This window comes from Siphateles boraxobius, unplaced genomic scaffold (genome assembly GCF_051911475.1).
Source record: "Siphateles boraxobius isolate OS27281-9 unplaced genomic scaffold, OSU_SipBor_1 21, whole genome shotgun sequence".
In the NCBI taxonomy this organism is placed as follows: Eukaryota; Metazoa; Chordata; class Actinopteri; order Cypriniformes; family Leuciscidae; genus Siphateles; species Siphateles boraxobius.
Genome location: NW_027508822.1, coordinates 65,610 through 88,259, shown reverse-complemented (window position 1 = coordinate 88,259; position 22,650 = coordinate 65,610). Strand labels below are relative to the sequence as shown.

The 22,650-nt window shown below is 45.6% G+C and overlaps 1 pseudogene across 1 annotated transcript in view; it reads right to left on the bottom strand.

The window, feature by feature from the left end:
* Positions 1–11,995, bottom strand: part of LOC143746052 (uncharacterized) — a 257,996-nt pseudogene extending 246,001 nt beyond the window's left edge. Inside the window, exon 1 of the transcript XR_013206424.1 lies at positions 11,920–11,995. The product of XR_013206424.1 is annotated as an uncharacterized LOC143746052 (transcript). The remainder of the gene's footprint in view (positions 1–11,919) is intronic.
* Between the last annotated feature and the right edge of the window lie 10,655 nt (positions 11,996–22,650).

Genomic DNA, 22,650 nt, shown 5'->3' with positions numbered 1-22,650 from the left:
GAGGAAGGTGATGCCGCTGGATGAGGCAGCTATTCAAAGTGAACTGATTGACATCCAGGCCGCTGGTGACATGAAGGCAGCTCTACGTGGTGCTGAAAGCTTGAGCGCCTTTTGGGTGGCTTGTCCCCAAGAATATGACACGCTGAAGACATTGGCCATGTATGTGCTCACCATGTTCGGATCAACATACACCTGTGAAGCTGCGTTCTCAAAAATGAACTCTATAAAAACGCATGAGAGGAACCGACTGTCAAACCAGTCTTTGGAGGACTGCTTGCGCATAAGCCTGACAGCTGTCAAGCCCGATGTCAAAAAGATGGTGTCGGAGGGGAAATGTAACTTCTCCCATTAAGCAAATGTAAGTATTTTAGTCTGAGATTTTCTCGGTTTTACTTTTGTGGTTATTTGTTGGATCACAGGCTACTTTAATTGTATGTAAATAGTAACATTTCTAATAACTGAGGCCTGTCGCTTTTATTTGTCATTAGAACTATTTGCTGATGTGCAAGGCTTGCAATTGCATGTTCTTCTCTGTTATTGTCAGGTTGAGTGCAGGAGGCCGAAGATGAGGAAACGGGAAACTGCAGTGTAGTTAATTTATTTACTAAATCCACTTTCAAAGAAAACATACAGGCACATGGGAATATACTCCAGGACTTCAGAATCAGGACACACAACCATACGTAGACGACGACCAACAAACACTGAGGGAAAACACAAGGCTTAAATGAACAGGGACTAATGGGAAGATAAACTGAACACAGGTGAAGGGAATAGCTAATTAGACAAGAGCGGGAAAACTAACAGCACTGAACTAAAATCACAAAGACAGGGGGAAACAATCTCAAAACTGAACTAAAACACATTGAATGGTGACAGTACCTCCCCCCTCCCCGAAGGCGCGTCCTCGCGCCGTATAACATCCAAAGGGGTGGGAGGGTGGGCGCCCTTGAGGCTGACGAGGGCATGGTGGTGCAGGGACGGGAAGCCTCCAGGGCGGAGCTGGTAGCTCGGGGAACCGGGGTGGAACAGGCTGTGGGCGTGGCCAGGGCGGAGCAGGCTGTGGGCGTGGCCAGGGCAGAGCAGGCTGTGGGCGTGGCCAGGGCAGAGCTGTCGGACCCTCGGGCGTCCAGGGCGGAGCTGTCGGACCCTTGGGCGTCCAGGGCGGAGCTGTCGGACCCTCGGGCGTCCAGGGCGGAGCTGTCGGATCCTCGGGCGTCCAGGGCGGAGCTGTGGGACCCTCGGGCGTCCAGGGCGGAGCTGTGGGACCCTCGGGCGTCCAGGGCGGAGCTGTGGGACCCTCGGGTGGCCATGGTGGTGAGGACCCTTCGGGCGGCCATGGCGTTGAGGACCCTTCGGGCGGCCATGGCGGTGAGGACCCTTCGGGCGACCATGGCGGTGAGGACCCTTCGGGTGGCCATGGCGGTGAGGACCCTTCGGGTGGGCGCCCCCCCAAAATTTTAATGGGGAAATTGACAGGAAAGGGGGGATCCGGCAGCAAAGAGGGTCTTGGGCTGGGCAGGACCAGCGGAGGATCAGTGGGCTCTGGTGCAGGATCAGTGGGCTCTGGTGCAGGATCAGTGGGCTCTGGTGCAGGATCAGTGGGCTCTGGTGCAGGATCAGTGGGCTCTGGTGCAGGATCAGTGGGCTCTGGTGCAGGATCAGTGGGCTCTGGTGCAGGATCAGTGGGCTCTGGCGCAGGATCAGCGGGCTCTGGCGCAGGATCAGCGGGCTCTGGCGCAGGATCAGCGGGCTCTGGCGCAGGATCAGCGGGCTCTGGCGCAGGATCAGCGGGCTCTGGCGCAGGCTGGCGCAGGATCAGCGGGCTCTGGCGCAGGATCAGCGGGCTCTGGCGCAGGATCAGCGGGCTCTGGCGCAGGATCAGCGGACTCTGGCGCAGGATCAGCGGGCTCTGGCGCAGGATCAGCGGGCTCTGGCGCAGGCTCTTGCTCGAAGACTGGCTCTGGTTCTTGCTCGAAGACTGGCTCTGGCTCTTGATCGAAGACTGGCTCTGGCTCTTGATCGAAGACTGGCTCTGGCTCTTGATCGAAGACTGGCTCTGGCTCTTGCTCGAAGACTGGCTCTGGCTCTTGCTCGAAGACTGGCTCTGGTTCTTGCTCGAAGACTGGCTCTGGCTCTTGATCGAAGACTGGCTCTGGCTCTTGATCGAAGACTGGCTCTGGCTCTTGATCGAAGACTGGCTCTGGCTCTTGCTCGAAGACTGGCTCTGGCTCTTGCTCGAAGACTGGCACATCATGGGACTCGGAACTGGACGGGGCTGGCACATCATGGGACTCGGAACTGGACGGGGCCGGCACATCATGGGACTCGGAACTGGACGGGGCCGGCACATCATGGGACTCGGAACTGGACGGGGCCAGCACATCATGGGACTCGGAACTGGACGGGGCCAGCACATCATGGGACTCGGAACTGGACGGGGCCAGCACATCATGGGACTCGGAACTGGACGGGGCCAGCACATCACGGGACTCGGAACTGGATTCATGGGCCATCGTTGATGTATGTGTTGCCCACACACACAGAATAGCCGTAGACACTACTATCAGTGCTGTGTCTTCATGAGCTGGCTCAAGTGCGGCGTGCTCAGGCTCTGGTGGGCAGGCGATGGGCTCAGGCTCTGGTGGGCAGGCGATGGGCTCAGGCTCTGGTGGGCAGGCGATGGGCTCAGGCTCTGGTGGGCAGGCGATGGGCTCAGGCTCTGGTGGGCAGGCGATGGGCTCAGGCTCTGGTGGGCAGGCGATGGGCTCAGGCTCTGGTGGGCAGGCGATGGGCTCAGGCTCTGGTGGGCAGGCCGGACTTGGAATTTGTTGGAGTGGGAGATCTTCCACGAGGTATGTGGATCCACACGCCCACAGTGTGTGATCCACAAACTCCAAAAAGGACATATTGAGGTCCTTCACCAGAATTATCTGGGCTAGCGGGTCCTTCAGACCACCCCAGAAACTCCGTTTCAGTTCCTCTTCATCCTGAGTAACATCCTCATACAACTCTAGGTACCGCCCCGCATACTCTTCTAGAGAGCGTTCACATTGGAAGAGGATTGGGGTTTCAAAGGGGCTCACCTCCTTGTTTTTCCTTCTTCGACCCATATTCAGTTTTTATAGGTTGGTCGTTCTGTCAGGTTGAGTGCAGGAGGCCGAAGATGAGGAAACGGGAAACTGCAGTGTAGTTAATTTATTTACTAAATCCACTTTCAAAGAAAACATACAGGCACATGGGAATATACTCCAGGACTTCAGAATCAGGACACACAACCATACGTAGACGACGACCAACAAACACTGAGGGAAAACACAAGGCTTAAATGAACAGGGTCTAATGGGAAGATAAACTGAACACAGGTGAAGGGAATAGCTAATTAGACAAGAGCGGGAAAACTAACAGCACTGAACTAAAATCACAAAGACAGGGGGAAACAATCTCAAAACTGAACTAAAACACATTGAATGGTGACAGTTATGTTGATGGTTGTTATTGAGACACCGCAATTGTGCGCAAATCCCAGGCGAGGAAAATTTTGACATTTGTGAAAAAATGAGCACGTGAAACAATAAAAGATGTTCAATGAGAGCAATGCGTTTATCGTCATTCTTGATTAGGCTATGGCACAAGCTTTTCAGAAGGCGTTTTTTTTTCTTCATTAGAATTAAAAATAAATAAATATGGAAACATACTTTTTCCTCCTACAATGCTATTCCTGAATTCAGTATTATTCTGGGGGCCGGATGGAAATCTCTGGCGGGCCGGATTTGGCCCGCGGGCCGCCAGTTGACGTTGCATGCCTTACGGCGACGTGGCGATGGCGTATGTAAGAAATGCATAAAAAAATCAGACGTCTGAACCGGTCTGAACTAGGCACCGGTACACTAGGCCTGATACACACGTCGTCCCTCTGTTCGTCGCATCATAAGACGCCTGATACACACGTCGTCCCTCTGCACGCCGCATCATAAGACGCCTGATACACACGTCGTCCCCTCTGTACGTCGCATCAAGACGCCTGATACAAACGTCGTCCCTCTGTGCGCCGCATCATAAGACGCCTGATACAAACGTCGTCCCTCTGTGCGCCGCATCATAAGACGCCTGATACACACGTCGTCCCTCTGTACGCCGCATCATAAGACGCCTGATACACACGTCGTCCCTCTGTACGCCGCATCATAAGACGCCTGATACACACGTCGTCCCTCTGTACGCCGCATCATAAGACGCCTGATACACACGTCGTCCCTCTGTACGTCGCATCATAAGACGCCTGATACACACGTCGTCCCTCTGTAAGTCGCATCATATCTGTTATTTTGGTACTATGTCGTTATTTCGACATAATATGTCGTTATTCAACATATTTATGTTGTTATTATTATGTTAATAGTTATTCGACATGTCGTTGTTCGACAATATATTTTATTCCTACATAGGCTATTCGACATATTCAACACTTATTATGCCGAAATAACAGATATTATGTCAAATAACGACTTATTACGACATAATATCTGTTATTTCGGCATAATAAGTCGTTATATAGACATACTATCTGTTATTTCTACACAATATCTCGTTATTTCGACATAACAAGGAGACATTCTATGCATAAAGCCTTATAATAGTTTTCTATGGGAAGAAAATGCTTAACGTTTAATTAAACGCGTTACGTTCATATTCTGGGCTCATATGTTTTTTTTTTAATATATAATAGCCTAGGCTACTATAATTATTATGATTTTACTATCATAATGATTAATAAATGCACGCACAATTATCCGTGAACTTGATAAATGTTGCAGATATGTTTTACTATTCACAAACAAATGCTTTTCAACTCTGCTTTTGCAATTCAGAATTAAATGAATGTGCAGCCATTTGTACAAATAGAGAGTCTGTATGCCTTTACGTGTTGTAGCCATTAAATACACGCATTTAGTTTCATATTTGTTAAAATATTATAATGTTATTTTTTTCCACCATCTATGTTATTATGAAAAGTGAACAGCATGAGTAAGATAGATTTGAAATATATTGGGAGACATTATTTTTAGCACTTCATTAAGTTTTGTAGAAAGCCTAGTGAATTTCGTTATGTATAAATTGTATCTTAATTTTAATATTTTTTTCCATCAACCAATTGCCAGTATTTAATAAATAAGAAGCAAATATAGCAGACAATAATCATGGAGGCGCCGGCGCGGTCACTTGCATTGCACGTAAACTGGTGCGCATCTCAATATAAATTCACTGAAACTAAGCTTATATTTCTCATGTGTGTGAGGCTCTGATTATGTAATCCTTCGTGAGTTTCTCTCTATATAGGCGAGCGACTATGGAGATGGCGATCGTCAACTTCATCTTTGCAGCCGACACTGACTTATTAATAAAAAAAATAGGCCTAATGAACTCGTGTCACCGGATTTACAAATGCACATCTTGTATAATATGCACACATAATCAGAATCAGAATCAGAATCAGAAAGAGCTTTATTGCCAAGTGTGCTTGCACACACAAGGAATTTGTTTTGGTGCTGAGGCTTCCAGTGGACTATACAAATACAACAAGAAACATGAAACATAATACTACAAATTATAAGAATAAAGAATAAAAATATAAATATAAATATATGAGGATAAAAAGTATCACAGTTAGGTTTAGTCAGAATAGACATTTTCAGATTTACAGATTATGAACATATTTACAGTATTTTGAATAGTATGAATAAATATAATATAAATATCATCTGAATTTTAAAGATATTGCACTAAACAGTGGGAGTATTGCACTTACAGGCCTATGCCTTGGGAGATATGTTAACTGTTCAGAAGGGAAATGGCCTGTGGGAAGAAACTGTTCCTGTGCCGAGATGTTCTTGTGGCCAGTGATCTGAGTCTCCGTCTTGACGGTAACAGTTCAAACAGGTGGTGTCCAGGGTGAGTGGAGTCTGTGGTGATTTTACCTGCTCTCTTCCTCACTCTGGAAGAGTACAGGTCCTGGAGGTTTGGCAGGGGGGCACCAATGATCCTCTCCGCAGTCCGGACTGTCCGTTGTAGTCTCCTGATGTCTGATTTGGTAGCTGAACCAAACCAGACAGTGATGGAAGTGCATAAGACAGACTCGATGATGGCTGTGTAGAACTGAATCAGCAGCTCCTGTGGCAAGTTGAACTTCCTCAGCTGGCGAAGGAAGTACAGTCTCTGCTGGGCTTTTTTTACAATGGAGTCAATGTGATTGTCCCACTTCAGATCCTGAGAGATGGTAGTGCCCAGGAACCTGAATGACTCCACTGCTTCCACAGTGCTGTTCATGATGGTGAGTTCAACATAGGCTATTATGTCGAAATAATGAGATATTATGTTGAACTAACATTATTTATAAAATAAATATTTAATAATATTTGATTGAATGCTGAATGTTGTGCTTGTTCAAATAAATACAATTAAAATTTTAATTGTGATAATTAAAATAATTGAATATTAAATGGCCAAGTTTTGTGATGGTGCAGTGGATAAGACACATGCCTTTGGTGTGAGAGACCCGGGTTCGAATCCACTACGAGACACCAATGTGTCCCTGAGCAAGACACTTAACCCCTAGTTGCTCCAGAGGAGTGCGACCTCTGACGTATAGCAATTGTAAGTCGCTTTGGATAAAAGCGTCAGCTAAATGAATAAATGTAAATATATATATATATACATACATATTGTGAATAAAGACTGTCTTATATTTTGTCATTGTTGATTTCTTGAAAATAATCGGCTATTAAGATACTTGTCACCTTCTCCTGAAAACAATATTGTGAATAGTTTCATGTTGTGTATTCGCCCATATGGTCAACTGTGTTAATTAAAATTCTTACCACCATCAAAAGTAAAAACTCAGAATGACACATTCCAGAACATTATGTTTATAGATTATAATTAATGAATTTATCTGTTCAACTTTAAATTTGTTGTTAATAAAATAAATGTATAAATAACATTTTGTGTAAATAACATAAAATTGTGACTTTGATGTTTTTAAAATATATTTTTATTATGTTTGTAAACAATTCAGAGATGACATTAATGATGTACACAACTTTGTATACAACACACAATTTGTATCAATTATATATTCAATGTCATCAGAACACAAGAAAATAAAAGAAAAAAGTTAACAATGATTGATAAGAAAGATAACTAAAGGAAAGCTAGGGAAAACACAAGGGTGAGATAGGCCTATTCATTTATTGTGGTGGCAATGTAGTTTTTTTTTTTTAATGAATGCAAACACTGACTACAACAAAATGGCTGATGGCAACATAGTAGTTCAATGAAGTTGCATTTGTGGTGCAAGTACTTCTCAGCGACGTTGGAGTCACACGTTAGTTTCAAGCGTCTATGGTGTGACGACGTTGGAGTCACAAGTTACGGTACTGATCCACTTTTGCGACACGACTGAAGCGTGGTGTCGCACGCCTCTCCACATTTGTAAGTTGATGGGCGTTCCTGGCTAAGACCCAGCGGCCAGTCTAGAACAAAGGCCCCTCGAGAGACTACTTCTATTGGATAGACGCTTCGCGTTTGACGGATTAATTTGCATAAAGCTGGGCATCGGCCAGCTTTTGGACGCGCCGCCTTCCCGGGATGCTTTGCGGGGCGTTAAAGTCGCATGACGTCACCCATTGGAATAAAGCGGAGCGCGGCGAGGCTGAAGTGTCGCACGGACAAGTGGATCAGTAGCCTTAGTTTCATATGGTGATGTGACGACGTTGGAGTCACACGTTAGTTTCATATGGTGATGCGATGACGTTGGAGTCACGCGTTAGTTTCACGCGTCTGTGGTGCGACAATGTTGGAGTCACACGTTAGTTTCACGCGTCTGTGGTGCGACGATGTTGGAGTCACACGTTAGTTTCACTTGTCTATGGTGCGACGATGTTGGAGTCACACGTTAGTTTCACGCGTCTGTGGTGCGACGATGTTGGAGTCACACGTTAGTTTCACACGTCTGTGGTGCGACGATGTTGGAGTCACACGTTAGTTTCACACGTCTATGGTGCGACGACGTTGGAGTCACGCGTTAGTTTCACACGTCTGTGGTACGACAATGTTGGAGTCACACGTTAGTTTCACGCGTCTGTGGTGCGACAATGTTGGAGTCACACGTTAGTTTCACGCGTCTGTGGTGCGATGGTGTTGGAGTCACACGTTAGTTTCACGCGTCTAAGGTGTGACGATGTTGGAGTCACACGTTAGTTTCACGCGACTATGGTGCGACGATGTTGGAGTCACACGTTAGTTTCACGCGTCTATGGTGCGACGATGTTGGAGTCACACGTTAGTTTCACGCGTCTATGGTGCGTCGATGTTGGAGTCACACGTTAGTTTCACGCGACTATGGTGCGACGATGTTGGAGTCACACGTTAGTTTCACGCGTCTTTGGTGCGACGATGTTGGAGTCACACGTTAGTTTCACGCGTCTGTGGTGCGACGTTGGAGTCACACGTTAGTTTCACTTGTCTATGGTGCGACGATGTTGGAGTCACACGTTAGTTTCACGCGTCTGTGCTGCGACGATGTTGGAGTCACACGTTAGTTTCACGCGTCTGTGGTGCGACGATGTTGGAGTCACACGTTAGTTTCACGCGTCTATGGTGCGTCGATGTTGGAGTCACACGTTAGTTTCACGCGTCTGTGGTGCGACGATGTTGGAGTCACACGTTAGTTTCACGCGTCTGTGGTGCGACGATGTTGGAGTCACACGTTAGTTTCACGCATCTATGGTGCGACGATGTTGGAGTCACACGTTAGTTTCACGCGTCTATGGTGCGACGATGTTGGAGTCACACGTTAGTTTCACACGTCTGTGGTGCGACGTTGGAGTCACACGTTAGTTTCACGCGTCTGTGGTGCGACGAGGTTGGAGTCACACGTTAGTTTCATGCGTCTATGGTGCGACGATGTTGGAGTCACACGTTAGTTTCACGCGTCTGTAGTGCGACGTTGGAGTCACACGTTAGTTTCACGCCTCTGTGGTGCGACGTTGGAGTCACACGTTAGTTTCACGCGTCTGTGGTGCGACGATGTTGGAGTCACACGTTAGTTTCACGCGTCTATGGTGCGACGATGTTGGAGTCAGATGTTAGTTTCACACGTCTGTGTTGCGACGTTGGAGTCACACGTTAGTTTCACGCGTCTATGGTGCGACGATGTTGGAGTCACACGTTAGTTTCACGCGTCTGTAGTGCGACGTTGGAGTCACACGTTAGTTTCACGCGTCTGTGGTGCGACGTTGGAGTCACACGTTAGTTTCACGCGTCTGTGGTGCGACGATGTTGGAGTCACACGTTAGTTTCACGCGTCTATGGTGCGACGATGTTGGAGTCACACGTTAGTTTCACACGTCTGTGTTGCGACGTTGGAGTCACACGTTAGTTTCACGCGTCTATGGTGCGACGATGTTGGAGTCACACGTTAGTTTCACGCGTCTGTGGTGCGACGTTGGAGTCACACGTTAGTTTCACGCGTCTGTGGTGCGACGATGTTGGAGTCACACGTTAGTTTCACGCGTCTGTAGTGCGACGTTGGAGTCACACGTTAGTTTCACGCGTCTGTGGTGCGACGTTGGAGTCACACGTTAGTTTCACGCGTCTGTAGTGCGACGTTGGAGTCACACGTTAGTTTCACGCGTCTGTGGTGCGACGTTGGAGTCACACGTTAGTTTCACGCGTCTGTGGTGCGACGATGTTGGAGTCACACGTTAGTTTCATGCGTCTATGGTGCGACGATGTTGGAGTCACACGTTAGTTTCACGCGTCTGTGGTGCGACGATGTTGGAGTCACACGTTAGTTTCATGCGTCTATGGTGCGACGATGTTGGAGTCACACGTTAGTTTCACGCGTCTGTAGTGCGACGTTGGAGTCACACGTTAGTTTCACGCGTCTGTGGTGCGACGTTGGAGTCACACGTTAGTTTCACGCGTCTGTGGTGCGACGATGTTGGAGTCACACGTTAGTTTCACGCGTCTATGGTGCGACGATGTTGGAGTCACACGTTAGTTTCACACGTCTGTGTTGCGACGTTGGAGTCACACGTTAGTTTCACGCGTCTGTGGTGCGACGTTGGAGTCACACGTTAGTTTCACGCGTCTGTGGTGCGACGATGTTGGAGTCACACGTTAGTTTCACGCGTCTATGGTGCGACGATGTTGGAGTCACACGTTAGTTTCACACGTCTGTGGTGCGACGTTGGAGTCACACGTTAGTTTCACGCGTCTGTGGTGCGACGATGTTGGAGTCACACGTTAGTTTCATGCGTCTATGGTGCGACGATGTTGGAGTCACACGTTATTTCACGCGTCTGTGATGCGACGTTGGAGTCACTCGTTAGTTTCACGCGTCTGTGGTGCGACGTTGGAGTCACACGTTAGTTTCACGCGTCTGTGGTGCGACGATGTTGGAGTCACACGTTAGTTTCACACGTCTGTGTTGCGACGTTGGAGTCATACGTTAGTTTCACGCGTCTATGGTCCGACGTACCCCTTCTCTCACGTAAAAGTACACGACTGTCACCTTCGGTAGATTATCCATGGCACTATACACTATACAAGCGTTGAACTAGACGCAATAGACGCGAATTTGACGCTCTATTCGCGTTTGGTGTGAACGCAGCATTATGGTGTTTTTAGGAAGGCCAGTGAGGAGTCCATTACAATAATCCACCCTGCTGGTGATGAAAGCATGGACAAGTTTCTCTAAGTCTTGACTTGAAACAAAGCATCTAATTCTTGCAATAATTTTCAGGCGACAGTATGCTGATTTAGTAATTGCTTTGACATGACTACTGAAACTAAGGTCTGACTCTAGAGACACACCAAGATTCATGACTTGATTTTTAGTTGTTTGACCCCTAGACTGAAGGTATGCATTAAACTTGAGAACTTCATCTTTGTTTCCAAACGCAATGATTCAGTTTTGTCTTTGTTTAACTGAAGAAAGTTTTGGCACATCCAACTGTTGACTTCACATACTTAACATACACACTCTGGAGACATGTGAAAAGGGCATTATACCACCCCTTTAAACAGGAGAATGTGAAGTTTCAATCGAGCTAATTTAAAGTAACAATTTTACATTATTTTGTATTAGAATGGATTAATTTACCAGATTTAAGAAAAACGGCAGCAAATTTCTTAGTGATTTTTTTTTACTCAACTCAAACAAATCCTCCTGAAGTTTAGATTTTTTCCTTTAAAAAGTTGTACTCGGGATATTCTAGATTTACATTTGTAACATTCACTAAGCAAGTTATAGACATTTATTACAACATTATTATAGGCGATTTTCAGTGAAAAGCTGGTGTTTTTTATTTACTGACAATGTAGATGTGTCCAAAACAGTTCAGGAAGTAAAATAAATAGAAACATTGTAATAGAACACTGAAGCAAAAGTGACTTTTATATATATATGTGTGTGTGTGTGTGTGTGTATATATGATTTATACTTCCTGATCAGAACTTGATGACAATCACATTAACTACAGAGCATCTGAATGTTCAAATGCAAACAGAAAACAGTGAATCTCCTCTTTATGGGGCTTTTTAAAACATACAGATTGGATTAGCAGTTCAAAAGTTATTAAACATTTTAGAACAACAGTTACTTTTAGCCGCCGGCTGCTGTATAGGTCTTTAAGGGATAAAATAGCTAAAATTATATTTTGTTTGACCGGATGTTGACAATCAATATGAACATTTCTTAAACCTCCCTCCACTGACCAATTGTTTGAAAACCAAAAATGAAACTTTTGCAGCCATTTCATAGTGTAACTGTTTATCTAAAAGTGATGAAGTGCTTGAATGCGTCTAACATGAATGTTCTTCAGCATCATAAATGAATGAAGAATAAACACCAACCTCTTTGTTGTTCAGGATCTTCAGTGTGTTTCATTCTGCAGGTTCTGGATCACTCGTGTTCTCACTGTCCTCTTTAATAAACTCAGTCTTTACAGATTTCAGCTCTCCCTGATGCTCTGATGCTCGCCTTCACTTGTAGCTGATGGGAATATACAGCTATTATTGGAGAATTGCTGTGGAAGGGGCTTCAATGACCATGTGGCTGATGTTGGAGGGGCTTCAATGACCATGTGGCTGATGTTGGAGGGGCTTCAATGACCATGTGACTGATGTGGGAGGAGCTTCATTGACATGCCCAAAACTGATCTGTCCAAAATAAAAAATATATTTTGTTTGTTTTGGGGCCATTCCACTGAATGGGTGATATTTGCTTGCTGTAACTCTTCAAAATTAAACTTTATTTTTGTATCTTTTTTCAACACTTTTTTCAACACAATCTAATACTACACATATTTAACTATTAAAAATGTGTATTGGTCAATCTCAGGCAACTTTATTTAATTTTTTACAAGGTTTCTAAGCAGAAGATAGACTCATGTTTTCTCAGTCCTGTTACCGAAACTCATGTGCCAAATTCCTTTGTTTCCCCCACAAGAAAGTGTTTATTTTAAAGAAATTGCTGGTTATATGTTCAAATAATTGATATTTGTGGGGAAAAAAAAGCACTATATATTAAGGCAAGGTTTGTTTTAACAAAAAACACAAAGCCATTTTTTTTTTTCATTTTAAAGAAGACAGAAGCCTCAAGTTTGCGTTTTTTAAAATATAATTTAATTTATCAAACAATTGTATAAATGCAAAATTCCCAGTGTTAAATGAACTCTCCTGGTGTACATATGGGTCCAGGTGGATCCATATGTACACCAGGAGAGTTCATTTAACACTGGGGATTTTGCTGATGGACCAAACAAAACTGATAAAAAAAACAGTGGTTTAACATTTTTAAAATAATAATAATAATAATAATAATAATAATAATAATAATAATAATAATAATAATAATAATAATTAGTAACATGAATGAACACTTGGTAACAGGATTGAACATTGTGTCTCATGAAAAAAATAAATACATTTAAAGCATTGAATGGATACAAAGTCACACAACAATGCAAAAAAATAAGATTTCTGAAGAATTTTATATTTCATGGTAAAGTTTAGAGATAAAGAGTGGGGACACGCAGAAAATGCAATTTTTTTGTGTTCTAAGTATTTTTATTATTATTTTTTATTATACATTTTAAATTTCTAGTTCGCTTAATGTGCAGGACATTTTGCTTAATAATAAAATGTACTTTAGAGTTAATTTTCATGCATATTTATGCATATAATGTCCCGGGGACAGAAATGTCACCCTGTCGGTGGAATGGCTCTTTTATACTTATTGATAACAGAATATAAATATTGTAATAAAATTATTCCAAATATAAATAATAGTAAGAAAAATAATTCAATGCATAAAGACAGAAATAAATGTACATATAGTAGCCAACAAATACCCCAGTCTGCTGACACCAATGAAATTAGCTTTAAGTGTAAATTTACAGGAGATCTGAAGACATCCGCATAATAAATGAGGTGAAAACAGGAACTATTGTCATGAAATAAAGAGTGTTTTCAGCAGATCTGTTAATATTGATGATCCTCAGACTATCAACACTCATTCAACAAGACATTCAGGATTATCAGCAGATCATCTCACTTTATTCTGAGTGTTTGCTGTTAGAAACACATTATTTGAGTCAGAATACATGATAAAAGCAATACAGCTTGTTTCAAAGTATATATATTTCAAATAAGTATATATATATATATATATATATATATATATATATATATATATATATATATATATATATATATATATATTTGTAATGTAAAGTGTAAAGACAATGTAAAGTGTAAAGACAATGTAAAGCAAGGCAAATGTAAAGACACTTTTTTTCACACCAAAAGTGAAATAATAAGCCTGAGGCTGAAGGAAATGCAGATTTACTCCTGTACAGTAGAGGACGCCGCTCAAACAAACCTTTCAGCAGCTGGATAACAGAAGAATAGGATGCAGAAGAAGAAAGTTTAATACTTATGTGGCAACCAGAGCAATTACAAAAAAGTCCGTGTAATGACTACGCCACCTGGGAACTCAACCCAGGAATACCAACCCAATAAATAGGCTGCACAGAAGAGACGTGGATGAAAAAATAACTTTTATTAAACAACTAAAATATAATAAATAATTCAAAACACAGACACTACGAGAAAAATATGTTCAATGTACTAAAAGAATAGTACAGCGCTTACTAGCACACATTTTACTTATTAATGCAAAAGAAATACACTTAAATAAATCACAAGGGCAGCACTCAAAAGTAACAAAAATATATCAGACAACAGGACTGAGTGTGGCCAGCAGGGGGAGACTCGATGGGCACCACAACACTCAAATAAGTAGCACCCCCCCTTCACAAACACACCGGTGCACATACACATCACATCACAAGATAATCCACGAGTCATTTCCTGCCCCTTTGCTTTTGGACATTCAACTCCTAACGGAAATAAAGGACAGAACCGCATACATAGAATTCTTGAAGGTGCAGTGTGTAATTTTTAACGGCATCTAGTGGTGAGGTTACAATATGTCGACCTTCATAGAAGGGGGTGCCCGCGGTTATGTAGATATAAATGACTCATTCAAAGGTAATAAAAACATAACGGTTCATTAAGTAAGGTCTTTATACACCACTGAAAACATAGTTATGGCTCTTATATTGCATTTCTGTCAATAGATCCTCAGAAATAAAACACATTGCACCTTTAAATACACAGAAGCTCTACCCCAAAATAACAAACACAGAAATATAATTTTAAGATGTCACCAAAAATATACCAGAAATTAGCTAAACTTCAACAAAAGAAATCCCAATAAAAATTTGAAAGAAAAATGCAATTACAAAAGAAAACAGCAAAAACAAAACAATCCCCTTGTAAATATGCACGCGCAGACACACATACACACTACAATAGCAGGGCAGCGATCTTCCTCCAGTCAACCTGCATGTAATAACACTAACAGTTCCCTTTCGTTGTCACTCGAGTTACGTCGGATGGCGACAAATGGGGTTTCGCTTAGAACACCTATCGACTTCGAGTATACAAAACGAGCCAATGGCAAAGAAATGCCATGGGTCTGCGGAATTTGCATGACGTAACTCCGCCCCACCTTGTGGGTATAAAAGGAGGACGCCGGCAACATGCAGATATGTTTTCACTTCGGAGCCAAGAGTATTTCTTCACTCCACAGTCATTTCTGACTTCGCTCTACGAGACGAGCCACTCTCTCCGGTGTAGGTGTGACGGCGATCTGCAGCGAGTTCACAGTGCCTGCTGATCTGTGCAGTGATCTGCCAGTGTGTGTGTGTCTCCCTGCACGCTTCAACATCGCAGAGTTTTTTTCTCCTCTCACAAAAGAGCTCGCACGCGGCATGTCTTTTTAAAGACGGCTCGCCCGTGCATTTCTGGTTGCAGCAGACTGGTATTGGACTCTGATGGGCACGAGCGCTGTCTAGTGTGTTTGGGCATTGATCATGCTAGAACAGCGCTCGTAGATGATTCCTCTTCTCTCTGTGGGAACATGACCATCGTGTCATTTAGGTCGAAACTCTGTGAACTCGCAAGAGTGAGAGTCCCCTCATCCACCCCCCGATCTTCAGCTGGTGGCCAGGGTGACCTGAGGGTGACGGTCTGGAACAAGGCGCCGACTCTGTGTCCGCGAGCCCAGCCCCCCTCTTCAATGACGGTGCCCGCTACCGAAAAGGTGATTTCCATGAGTCTACCCTCGGGTGGCCCGTGTGTTTCATTTTAAGCTACAGAGGATGATGCTATGTCTGTAGCAGCATCACAAGGTGGGCTTGATTCTTCTGGAAGTGACGACTCGTCACAGCTGCCACCTTCCGGTGTGCATACGGCTGTGCCTGAGTCCGATCCGGAGATGACGGCCATGCTTTCCCGGGCAGCCACGAGTATCGGACTCGAGTGGAGGCCTCCACCTTGTCCTGAGCGCTCGCGGCTGGATGATTGGTTTTTGGATAAGCCGCCGACCACGTCCACGGCAAACCCCAATACCTTTCTTCCCCGACGTGCATGATGAGATCTCGAAGTCCTGGAAGACCCCCTTGTCTTTTTGGGACCTCTCCTTTGGGGCAATCCTAAGCACCCGTCAGAAGCCTGTGGTTTTTTCGTCTACACTAAACTGTGGCAAAATTATATAGCGCCACAGGACAGGCAGCCGCCTCACTGCATGCCATGACCATTCTGCTGGTCTACCTGACCCAGATGCGCACGGACATGCACGAGGGCGGGACTGACCCGAGGCTCTTCAATGAGCTGCGCGCCGCCACTGACCTTGCTCTCCGAGCGACGAAAGTGGCCGTACGCTCTCGGGGTCAGGTGATGCTCACCATTCTGGGGCTGACCGGTCTGATGTGCAGGATGTCGGGCGGACCCGTCTGCTCGACACCCCCATATCCCAGGTCGGCCTCTTCGGCGGTGCGGTTGAGCGCTTCCGCCCAACAGTTCTCAACCGCCCATGAGCAGATTGAGGTTATTCTGCCCGACGGCCCGGCCGTCCGCTCAGATCCCTCAATATGCCCACCGCCGAAGGCGCCCTTCCACGGTTCCATCCCCGCCCGTTCACCCGGGCTGGCTCTGGAAGACCGTAGGGGGGATGCCACAGCCCTCTCCAGCCCCACCCCCGCTAAACGCCAGGTTAAGCGGCACTCTTGAGATGGGCTGCTCAGAGATGGGACTCAGTTGGTAGCAGGGCCACTCAGTGCAGGGCTGGGGAAGAATCCTTATTCTTAGAAAGAACTGACTCTCCCGTCTCTGAGCACACAGAGTTCACGGACGACACGGTGCGCCGCCTTTGAGCCGTGCACCCCTCGTCCCCCTCTGTCTCAGAGCCGGATGACAGTGTGTGCCGTCCCCGGACCGTACCGCTCTCATCCCCCTCTGTCGCCAGACCCCTGGCAGAGCAGGCCCCCGCGGAACGCTGGTCGAGGCAGCGCTTGTTCCTCCATCGGAACACGGGGTTCACATCCTGAACTATCTCGGCGGCTGGCTGTCTTAGCTCACTCTCGAGACCAGGTTTGCGAACACAGGGACCCAGTGCTCCGGCGGGTCAACTGCGAAAAGAGTAAACTTTAAACTTTTTCAGAGGCTCCTGGGGCATATGGAATCTGCAGCCGCGGCAACGCCGCTCGGATTGCTTCATATGAGACCGCTTCAGCTTTGGCTTCGCGACCGAGTCCCGAGGTGGGCATGGCAACACGGCACCCTCCGAGTACCAGTTACTCCGACCTGCCGTCATGCCTTCACCCCGTGATCGAACCTCAGTTCTCTCAGGGCGGGTTTCCCCTGGAACGAGCTTCTCGGCATGTTGTTTGCAACAGATGCCTCTACCACGGGCTGGGGCGCCATGTGCAATGGACATGCTACCACGGGCTCCTGGACAGGACCCCAGCACCTATGGCATGTCAATTGCCTCGAGTTGCTGGCAGTATGCCTTGCCCTGCACCACTTTCGGGCGCTGCTCAGGGGTCAACACGTACTAGTCTGCTCAGACAATACCGCCACTGTAGCGTACATCAAACATCAAGGTGGTCTACGCTCCCGCCGTATGCCGCAACTCTATGTCGCAACTCGCCCGCCACCTCCTCTTATGGAGTCAGAAGCATCTGAGGTCGCTTCGAGCCATTTATATTCCCGGAGCCCTGAACTGTGCAGCCGACGAGCTCTCACGGCTTCAGCCCCTCCCTGGAGAATGGCGACTCCATCCCCAGTCGGTTCAGCTGATTCTTTGGACCTCCACGTGTGGCTCCTGGACGGGTTCAGGCAGGTTTGAGTTCCCTACTACCAGCGGTGGTGGCTACCATCACTTCCGCTAGAGCGTCGTCCACGAGACACGCCTATGCGTTGAAGTGGAACCTCTTCATCAGCTGGTGCTCTTCTCGCCAAGAATACCCCCGGAGATGCTCGATCGGTGTTGTCCTTTCCTTCCTTCAAGATGGGTTGGAGCGAAGGCTGTCTCCCTCCACCCTCAAAGTTTACGTTGCCGCTATCGATGCACAGCATGATTTGGTAGAAGGTAAGTCCGTAGGAAAGCACGACCTGATCGTCAGGTTCCTGAGAGGAGCCAGGAGACTGAATCCTCCTCGCTCTCCTCTCGTTCCCTCTTGGGACCTCGTGGTGGTTCTAACTGCCCTGCAGAGTGCTCCCTTTGAGCCTTGCAATCAGTGGAGCTTAAGCTCCTGTCAATGAAGACAGCGCTCCTGGTTGCACTGGCCTCTATCAAGAGGGTAGGGGACCTGCACGCATTCTCCGTTGACGAAGCGTGCCTGGAATTCGGGCCGGCTTAGTCTCACGTGATCCTGAGACCCCCGCTCGGATATGTGCCCAAGGTTCCCACCACTCCCTTTCGGGACCAGGTGGTGAACCTGCAAACGCTGCCCCTGGAGGAGGCAGACCCAGCCTTGGCCCTGCTCTGTCCAGTACGCGCTCTCCGCGCCTATGTAGACAGAACGTAGTGTTTCAGGACCTCAGACCAGCTCTTTGTCTGTTATGGTGGGAAGCTGAGGGGAAAGGCTCTCTCCAAGCAAAGGTTGTCCCACCTGATAGTGGACACCATTGCTTTAGCTTACCAGCAGCAAGGTCGACCGTGCCCCCTTGGTGTGACTGCCCACTCCACCCAGAGTGTGGCGTCCTCTTGGGCTCTAGCGCATGGCGCCTCGCTAACAGACATCTGCAGAGCTGCAGGCTGGGCAACACCTAACACATTCGCCAGATTCTACAATCTCAGAGTGGAGCCAGTGTCCTCTCATGTACTCGCTTCAACTAGCTAGTATTGGACCTGCTCAGGTGTCTTCGCTTGCTCGCCATTCCACTCCACGGAGGTGGATACGTGCGATATTCTCCTCAGGTGAGCTTCCCCGAAAGCCCTGAGTTCCTCCAGCACTCCTGACGTTGGCGCCAGTGTCTCTTGCCTGTGCATCGGCTAGGTGCCCTCCGTGTGCATGGTCCCTCTCCGGAGCAACCCCCACATGTGTATTCCCACTGTAAGCCTCTCTGAGCATGTGTCTTTCCCTTGGCAAGCCACCTTGCCACCCCTGGGGTTGAAATATTCCACCTGCGGCTGGACACCCCAGTGTCTCCATATGCTTCCTTCGGGTCATATGTGTATTCTCTAAGTCCCCCCCCCCCCCCCTGGGTTGGCATTAATTGCATATTTCCTCTAAACTATGCGATATGCTTCCCAGTGTACTTTGGTATTCCTGTGTTAAATAGGAGTCCTTCGTCCGTGCTAGTCTCACGAAAGGGATCTCAGATTTACGCAGGGCACTGGAAGACAGCTGTGAAGGTGGCGTTATTGGACTGGTCACCCCATTCGTCGTCATCCGATGTAACTCGGATTGGCAACGAAAGGGAACGTCTCGGTTACGGATGTAACCCTCGTTCCCTGAGTAGTTACGTCTGCCTGCCACTTCCGCTGTACCGCGGGGATCGACTGAGTTCAGTCTATGCTCCTCAGCGAAGAAACATATCTGCATGTCGCCGGCGTCCTCCTTTTATACTCACGAGGTGGGACGGAATTACGTCATGCAAATTACGCAGACGAGGAGGGCGCTCTAGTTGGCGGTGTTGTTCAGAATTCAGAAGCGACACCGAGGATGAAGAACTCAATGGATTCAGTGATGTGGAATGAGATCGGGAGCTTGGTGAACTTTCTTACCGGTAACTTGCTTGTTGGACTCGCTGGCTTATGTTAATTTAGCCTATTCAGCCTCCCAGGTATATGTTCTTTATGCTATAGAGCTTATGTAGCTCCGCCCCTTTTTAGCTCTGCGCTCATTTATTGTGTTTTGTCTTCCGGTCAGTATATTCACAGTGATCTTGCGTATATATGAATGAACGGCTCGTTTTAAAATCTTTCCAGTCTACTGACATATGTTAAGACATCTGCTTTAAACACTACAATCATCATGATAACTTTCGTTAACTTTACATGAAGTAAATCCACTTCACCAGCTAATTACTCCTCGACAGCGATGCCATTGAAATACACAGAGCGACCGCAAAAATGGAAGTTCAAAGACAATATCCTAAAGATGGCAGCGCCCTTGTTTCTCTGGCGCATAAAGTCTATTGTGTAGCTGAATAACTGTTAATGTGTTGCGTAAACATACCAGACACCTATTCAGCCTGTGTTTCTGTTTGCTATTGTGTAGTTGAATAACTTGCTTTTCCAGATTAAATGTTTGTTCTTGGTCTTGGAATTTGTAAAATAAATTTCTAAATGCGACTTATAGTCCAGTGCGATTTATACACATTATGTTTTTTTCCTCTTCATGACAGATTTTTGACTGATGCGACTTATACTCCGGCGCATCTTCTAGTCTGGAAAATACGGTACACGTGTTATCCTACACACTGTAGGGACCAAACAAACAATTTTCCCTTACAAAAATTAACCATGGTTTTACTACAGTAAAACTGTAGTTAACTATGACTGTAGTAACCGTGGTATTTTGGTGCGGTATCAAAAACATGGTTTTGCTTCTGGTTTTGATACCATGGTTTTACTACAGTTATATTGTAGTAATACTACAGTAAAACCATAGTAACCATGACTGTAGTAACTGGTATTTTAAAAAACCATGGTTTTGATACCATGGTTCTACTACAGTTATATTATAGTAATACTACAGTAAAACCATAGTAACCATGACTGTAGTTACTGGTATTTTTTTCTATAAATATTTTTGAGTCTTCATTTTATTTTCTGACATAGCCTACTTCAGTTCTTGTTAAAAACACACCAGACATGCAAATTCTGTGCATTTTGGGCACTTTTTGGGTAAAATCATATTTGTTTTGTCCATTAAAAGTGTGCTTTCACTTTAATTGAGTGCGAGTAGAATAGACTCTGCGGTGAAACCCGCGCTTCACTGCTGCTGACGCGACGCTCCTATCCCGGTGGGAATGCACTCATTGATTAACGTGCACGCCGAAAAAAAAAACGCGCTGCTCACGTTTGCGGTGTGAAACGGCCGTAATTCACGAGGTGTGCATGTGTGATGCTGATGTTGCGCGATGTTAATCATGCGGCGCCTGAGTGCATTTGACCGGCATAAAATCGGATTATGTCAGACTGACCGGCCGGTCGTCGGTCATGGCCGATCACGTGAAAATCGGCCGATTCTGGTCACCAGTCGATCAATCGGTGCGCGTATATGAACAATAGTAGCCTAGCTAATTACCTCTGTATTAACCGAAAGAGCGATAGGCCTACTCATCAGCACTCTGCTATGTCGAACAACTGTACACGCTGAAAGAAAAAGATGACTAAATGCTTCAAATGAATAAATGTAAATTAAATGAAAATTTGCGTTACATTTACTATCCTGTGAAAACAGGGCTTCCTGTGCACCTGGTTTGATTAGGTTTATCCATAAATGTTAATGAATGCATTAACTATCAAACATGTAGGCTATAACATGCCGCTATTCATGTGTGAATCCATCATTACTCCAGTCCTAGTTCAGGATAACTCTTCATTGGTTCATGATTAGGTCGTGCCTTCAATAATTATTAGTGCATGTTGAATTAAGTATTAATTCAGGTATTAGTAGCCTACATGATTATTCATATACTCTTATACTCCTTTTTTCCTCACTTAAAGCAAACAACACTCTCCAGAATAAACTTTTTTTGTGTAGTATATATATATATATATTAAATGCAGATTGTTATAATACTGATACCCCAATATTCTAAGGATCATGTGAAAAAATATGACATTAATTAAAGACTTTGTATAAAGCTAAATTCCACCCACATACTCTGTAATCTAAGCTATCATATACCGAGATTTAACTGTCTTATCAGTGAATCAGATCATCATATGATGACTATAACATCATCAATTAATGATTAAGATCATCTGATATTTTCTCCAGCAATTATGCCAAACGTGTATCAAATACACAGTTAAAGCAGCCAAAGAAAAGCATAAGTTAAATCTAAAGGGTCATGACCCCAACTAAAGCAGACACTGATCCCAATCATGGTGACATTAAATTTATTTGAAAGTTTTTTACACCTTATTTAAATGAGCATATTTTACTTTAATTTTATGGTTTTTGTTTGGCAGCCGCAGCTGCCAGTCATTTGACCCTTTTTTTTACGATTGTTTTTACAATGAAGGTATATGATCGTGATTATTCAGGAAATACCTGTAAAATAACAGTGTTCCCTTTCGAGAGGTCTCTCCTATTGCGTAAGTAGCTTACGCTATGGGAAAACTCCTTTTCTCGAGAATACGGAAGTCTTTATGCAAAACGCATTACAGCTGCACAGCTGACAGCAATGAACGAAGGAAGCTCGGTCATTGGCTGTGCTGCGGCAACTTGCTCGAACCAATGACGGGGCGACTCTGAATGTGCGACCAATGAGCGCCAAGATGGGCGTGGCCAAGAGCTATTTATTGGGCGCCCCATCATGAGAGTTCTTTAGATTTAATCTCCTTAAGCGAACACCTTCTTCGCTGGATCCTCCGGATTATTGAAGCCTTCGCCGCCGTCGAAAAGCATACCAGCGGGATTGCTACGAGGACTTCGGCACCTTCAGCCGCCTTTGAACGCCATCCTACTGAGCCATCCGCCGTGCCACACACGC